General features: G+C 46.5%; 1 long non-coding RNA gene across 1 annotated transcript; it reads left to right on the top strand.

Annotated features, from left to right (window-relative positions):
• The first annotated feature begins 2,068 nt into the window (after positions 1 to 2,068).
• Positions 2,069 to 6,044, top strand: LOC137851665 (uncharacterized). The gene is made up of 4 exons (XR_011093337.1): positions 2,069 to 2,165; positions 2,856 to 3,031; positions 4,485 to 4,915; positions 5,334 to 6,044. It is a non-coding gene; the product is annotated as an uncharacterized lncRNA (long non-coding RNA).
• Positions 6,045 to 6,519: the final 475 nt, after the last annotated feature.

The raw sequence follows: 6,519 nt of genomic DNA, 5'->3' as shown, positions 1-6,519 counted from the left end.
CCTGGCTGAGGAACCTTAACCCAGTGCTCAGGTGTGCCTCAGGACCTTGGAGAGGAGGCACTGTACATGGAGCTCTCTCTGAGTAGAGAATCAATTGTGTGCATCCAGTTTTTACCTGAAAAATCCTCACTTTTCCTTGCTGGAAACTCCTTTGCTCAGCTCACCAGCAGATGGTGCAGTCTCTAGCACCATCAGCTGCTCAAAGCATAAAAAAGCTTCCTTTTCCCCTCATGCACACACAAATACACGTTTAATTACTCCCAAAACTGCAATGTATGTGATAACTCCCATTCGTCCAAGCAGTGCCCTGCTCACCAGAGTCATTTTCTGTGCCAATGCTCGGGGCATAACATCCAGCACATGGCAGCAGCTCTCTCACACCGGCCTCCTCAGTGGGCAGCAGGAAAACCTGTCCTGTGTGCAGCTGATGTGTCTGCTGGTGCTGCCCACTTGGGTTATAGTGTGTTTGGTGGCTTGGAAGTGCCCTCTGGGCCTTCCCCATCCCAGTGGGCTGGGTACTAGCTCGTAACTGCTGTGGTTTTCCAGGGAGCTGGGTCAGGTCTGCCCGGTGCCTTAAGGCCGAGCATACATTTGCTGGGGGGGGGGGGAAGCTAAAGGTTGTCTTTGAGCCTGGTGAGCACACAATGAAAGCTATGAGCAGAAACAATCAATAGAAGAAACCACAAAAGCTGTTGGCTGAAATTTCACAATTCCTTGCGGTAACAACAGACCCAAATGTGCATGCAGGCAGTCATCTTTTCCCACTGAATGATGAAAATGAAATCATGACCCCTGTGTCTATGGAGGTAAAGAAGCAAAGCAACAACTGATTGGGTTGATTCAGAAATCACAGTCTGGGGGGCAAGATATTCACAAAGAAATAGTTTTGGTCTTTTTTTTTTTTTTTTTTTTTCATCATCTGCCAGAGTGGTACAACTGCACCAGCTGAATCATCACTCACAGGGGGGCAATACATGGGTGGAAGCCTTCCCACCGTGCTGCAAAAGCAGTCTGCACCCAGTTGTTCCTGTGGAATAACAATGCTGGCCGTGGGGCCTGCTCTCCTTTGCAAGCAGATGAGGCTGCTGCCTCTTAAGCTCATTGCTGATACTGCCCCTCAGCCCGCAGGATTACCTTATCAGCAGCAAACAGATGGAGTGTATCAGGGCCATGCCAGTCATCCCACACCTGTTGATCCTGCACGGCAGCCAAAAAATTAATTGCTTTAGAAATGTAAAAGCCAAAGCCTGAAATCATGAAAAAAAAAAAAAAAAAAAAGATTAAAGGGAAAAAGCAGGGAGGGCTGGGAGCTTTTTGCCTGATATTGGTATCAGTGTCAGCATATTTTGGAGGATGACTTATGCGGCATCTGATGCAGTTTGCAAACGCAAGAGAGGTGGAGACCCCAGGGAGCAGATATTCTTGGCAAGAAATACCTATTTAGCAGCTACCAGTCAAGTTTAATTTGCATACATTTAACTCGCAGAGATAAGAGCAAATGCAGAAAGCTTTCTGAAAGGATGCCGCACTGTGATGCTGTTATCTCACTACTTGGGCTGTCACTGCCTCCCCAAAGTGCTTCCAGCATGACTGGGGTGCCCCAGCACGTGGCATGGGGTGGGCTGTGCTGCTCTCCGAGCCTCCCTGTGCCATGGAACATGAATTAAAAATGTTTTCCAGCTCCTTGCCATGGTGATCTCCAAGTGCCTGAGCCATGAGCATGAGTTAGGCCACTCTCCTCAGCCACCAGAGGGACACATGCCATGAAACAGCTCAGAAAGCAAGCAGACATAATTTTCCCATGCAGGCCTACCCCATTTTCTATAAATCACCAGTCACATTTTGGGTAATGGGAATAAAGGCAGCAAATCAGGGGAAAAAAATACTTATAAAGGTCCATTTGCAGAAATGGACATTTTTAGCCTTGCGTGCTGCTCAGAGCAGTCCCAGGAGGGAGCGATGTTACTCAGGTCCATGGACCTGTGGAGTCTGGTGCAAGCACCCCAGCACTGGAAGAGGCAGAGGTCTGTAATTTCATCCTTCCCCACACCTGGCAGCATCCCTCTGAGCACTCTCTGTTTTTTTTGCCCACAGCTGATGGGCAGCTTTGCCCTGGCTGGGCAGGCAGCACAGCAGCCTCTCACCATTTGGAAAAGCCCAGGCAGGTGAGCAGGGTGGGCTGAGAGATGTGGTGGGGTGTGCTTGGCTGCCCATGGGCTGAAGAGAACACTGGCAGACACAAACCTACCGACGGCAAAGAATTAAGAGCCAGAAGATGCAAATGGGGTGTCTGTGCATGTACCAGGGAGACAAGTTTCATTCTTCCATCCCTGTAGGTATCAATAGCCCAAAGACTCAGGCAATGGTAGAGGTTTCTGCTGGGGAAAAATGTGGAAATGGGCTGCATGTCCCTGAGGAGCCCTGCTCCAGGTGGTTGGCCCTAGAAGCCTTCCTTTGGGAAACTCATTCTGATTCCCTGAAACTAACTTTGGGTGATTCACACACTTGGCTGTGCCATGTTAAATGACGGTTGTCCCATACCAGTCCTTCTACAACATTTATTTGTGGGTACAAAATGAAAAGAGCACTGCTAAAAATAACAGGGACTGAAGAGTGTTTCTATTCATTATGCACAGCTAGCATTATTCCACTTAGTGGTTTTGCCATCATTTTTAATTGAAATCGGCAAATCTCTCAGGCCATGTGTTCATGACTTTTAGTCCCAAATTTGTTAACTTTCTGTGGGAACAATTACATTTTAATTCTCCAGATCCACCTCTTCTTTTAGTTCCCTCCCATGAAGTGATTCATGCAACTATGAGAAATTTCTTGTTCTCCTTATTTATGCTGTTCAGACTTGCTTGACTTCTGAAGAAGACCTGGACTTGTCACTGTGCCTCTGTACAGAGCTCCACGGCTGCCAGTTCATGACATGGACCATTTGTGTTGGGTTGGGTAACTAACACCCAACTGGATTTTATGTACCTGATAGCAAAAGGAAATATTTTCTTAAACATAGGCTGCAGCACTGGTAAGTAAGCAGTGATGGAAACCTTTCTGGGCATGGGAATGTGACTGTCCGTGCTACTGAAATATCGGATCAGCTCTTGGTCTGTTTTCTGTAGGGCATACTGAGGGATCTCTCAAACCATTCCCCATCCTGGAAGGTGTAGTAATCTGGCTAGAAGATGTTTGATAGCAGAGAGAGGTTTATTTTTGAACGATCTAGACACTGCTTCCAAGAAAACCCTGCTGCAGAGGTCCCAGCATCAAGTAAAATGGGTGGGATTCATCTCATCTGACTTTCTGCCCTTCAGCTGGTCACCCAAGGCTCCTGCAGGGTCAGTGAGGAGAAACTGCAGCCTTCAAGACTTCAACTATCTGAGCCATGTGCTACAAATTTTCATTAGGTGGGATGAATCACTTTCCTGGAATTGCCTGTTCCTCTCTACTGACTTTAATGAGAGTGACGTGTATTCGTTTGGCCAGCTGAATAGCACCTCAAGCTACTTGAAAGGGAACAGACACACACACACACACACACACACACACACAAAAAAAAAGGCTTTGGGACTGCAGAAAGAAGCCTTTTATGGAAAAGATGCCTGAAAAGGACCCATAAATGCAATCACTGCAAAACATCCATCAGAAATGCGTGTGGGAGGCAGGGGGTTTGCCCGGTCTTTCTATAATTTCCATCCTTGTGCAGAACAGTTTTGCAGAAGGGGATATAAATGCGTCTACGTTTGTTTACTCAGCGTCAGCTGTCAAAGGGCTGTCAGCAAGATTTTGTCTTCCACGAAGCAACAGTGACATCCAGCGGTGCTGCGGGAGCCGCCGGGGGAAGGCTGAGCCCTCCCCGGGACACCTCCCGGCACGGCCACCCGCAGCCTGCCGGCATCAACGACCCTGGGGAAAAAGAGGGGAAAAAAAATGCATTTTTTTCTGAGCATGTAGTGGGGGCACACGCAGTTCAGAGGTTTTGCGAGTGCACATGCATTGGGAAAAAAATAAAAAAATCAGCCTGTTTTCTAAAAAGTAACATCTGCACGTCAATCAGTCTATTTCCATGTAAAGAAATTCATGGTATAAAAGTGATTCCTAAGCAATTAAATACTTAATTTCACCCTCTATAAGGCATAAATAAAATTGCCCATTTCTTTTACTTTTTCCCCCATTTTCTGTTTTGTATGCTGACTTATATCTGTCTCAAAACATGAAAAATTAAAAAAATAAAATATAATCCTTGGACTTTTTCTCTAATCTCTTCCAATTTCCACTTGCCTTTTTCTATCATTCAGTTTTGGATTGACTCACTTTATTTTTCTTTTCTACATCTGACCTGTTCCCTGGAATCGTCTGTCAGAGGGTGCCTGTCTCAGAAGCTCTCGGTTTGGCTCCCTTATTGCTTTGCATTGATTTTCTTCGCAGGACTTCATTTTAATCCAATTTACAGTGCCGGTAATCTGGGTCTCTTCTTTCAGTCACCTTTAGGTTCCAACCCATTTGCTTCCCACTGACAACTGACCGACTTTCTCTGCTGAAATCGCCGTGCTTGCTGTCTCTCCGCTGGGCTGTTCCCTTGCTGGCTGCCTCTTGCTGGCGGCTGGAAGCGAGGGGCTGGGAGATCGGCGGCACCAGCAGAGTAGGGGGGACAGGGTCTGCCTCCAATCCCCCTCCCCAGGAACAGGGGCAGTGGTCGGGCTCCATCAACACACCTGAAGAAGCACAAACTAACGGGGTGATGCCAGCACACAGTGCTTAAAAAGGTTTTAAACCGCCCTCATCTCACCCTTCAAACAGAGGTAGTGAACTCTCTGCTTTCTGGAGTGAAATGGTCGAAAGGGCTTGCCTTTGTCAGGCGTGAAGCTACTGTGAGATGGGAATGCTCTTCTTTCCAGGGTATCTCTGAGAGGTATCTATAGATATGTGATGCTCTTCTCTCTCTCTCTCTCTCTCTCTCTCTTCTTCTTTTTTTTTTTTATTGTCTTACTACTTTTCTTTTCTTGCATGATTCACGTCCTTTTTTTTTGTTCTTTGAAATGTAAATGAAAAAGCTGCTTCATCAGATCTATATAGAATGTTCTTGTATCTAATATGGTAAGAAAATCAGAATATAATCATATGGTGTGTTTTTTTGTTGGTGGTAGTGTTTGCTTGTTTTTTAATGGGGGGGGGGGGGAGGGGGGGGGGGGAGAGGAGACAGACACACTGTTACTTGACCAGAATTTCTCTCAGAAATGTATAGCTCTGTAATATTTAATTAAAGATGGAAAAAAGATCCTTCCATTCATTTTCTGATAAAAGATAAATTTCTTCCATTTCTTCTGTAGGACTCGTGGACACACTCAAAAATGCAGTAAGAAGTAGCTGTGCTTAACGGGGAAGGAGCAGCACGCTGCAGTATTTTCTGCTGCTGACACTGAACCACAACAACATCAGCTCTGCATCTATCAGGGACCATTACACTGCTCTTTCCCTAGTGTACATCCCTCTTTTGTCCACTTGCCAACTGGCTTAACCTTTCATCAACAAATAATTTTCACTTAATGAGAATTTACTCTGGAGTGCATTTTCCCTCAGGAGCACAGGTTCCCCCTTTGTCCAGCAGGAGCCTCGCCATGCAGGTCATAGCAGTTATTGGGGCACGATGAGCCTCAGTGCAGGTATTGATTTGTCTCAGACTGCTGTCTAGACCACTATTTGCATTGAGCCATTACACACACACGTACACAAAGATCTGCCTTCATTTTTCAGCGGCTGCTTGCTTCCTATATTGGGGCATGGACAGGCTCATGGAGCCTGGTCTGCTGGGTGCAGCCTCTGAAGCTGTGCCACTGCTAACACATGGGACGCAGCCAGCAGGGGAAAGGAGAGGGCTGTAATGGGCTGTCACATCCCACAGGCTGTGAGGGCTCATTTTTAGCTCAGTGCATCAGGCTCATGTTTGAGTGGTGGGAACTTGCTCACAGCTGCTCCTTTTCGAAGAGACTTTTGGCACATCTGTGTGGCCTGCTATGGGGATGTGGTGCCCAGAAGGCAGGAGAGGGAAGGATGCCTGAGCACTGCAGGAGGAAAGGAGGGTAGGGCAAAGGGGATCCTGAAGACATCAGGGATAGAAACAGCCACCTGGTCATAAACATGGGCAGGGCTGAAAAGCCCAAGTAGCTCTAATAGGAAAAAGTCACTTAAATCTACAATGACTAAGAAAAGGAGGATGGTCAAGCAAGAGAATGTTGTTTACTGAATGAGACCTTAAGGGATCAAAGCTCTCCTCTGCCCTGCTCCTTCCCTCTCTCTACAGTCATTCAGTCCTGTGGTATTTCTTCCTCTTGCTCATGGCAGCAGGAGAGGCCTGGCATAAGCTTCCATACAAAGGATTTGCTCTTCTGCCACCCTCCCATAAACACTCAAACATCGTGGCATTGCTTTCCTCATCAGATTTTTTTCTTTTTAATTAAAAAATATAAAACAAATAAACAACCAACCAACCAACTTTACTTGTGAATCCAACATTGT

Source organism: Anas acuta, chromosome 2 (assembly GCF_963932015.1).
Source record: "Anas acuta chromosome 2, bAnaAcu1.1, whole genome shotgun sequence".
In the NCBI taxonomy this organism is placed as follows: Eukaryota; Metazoa; Chordata; class Aves; order Anseriformes; family Anatidae; genus Anas; species Anas acuta.
Note: the sequence above shows the minus strand (reverse complement) of the source record. Positions and strands in the feature narration are given on the sequence as shown.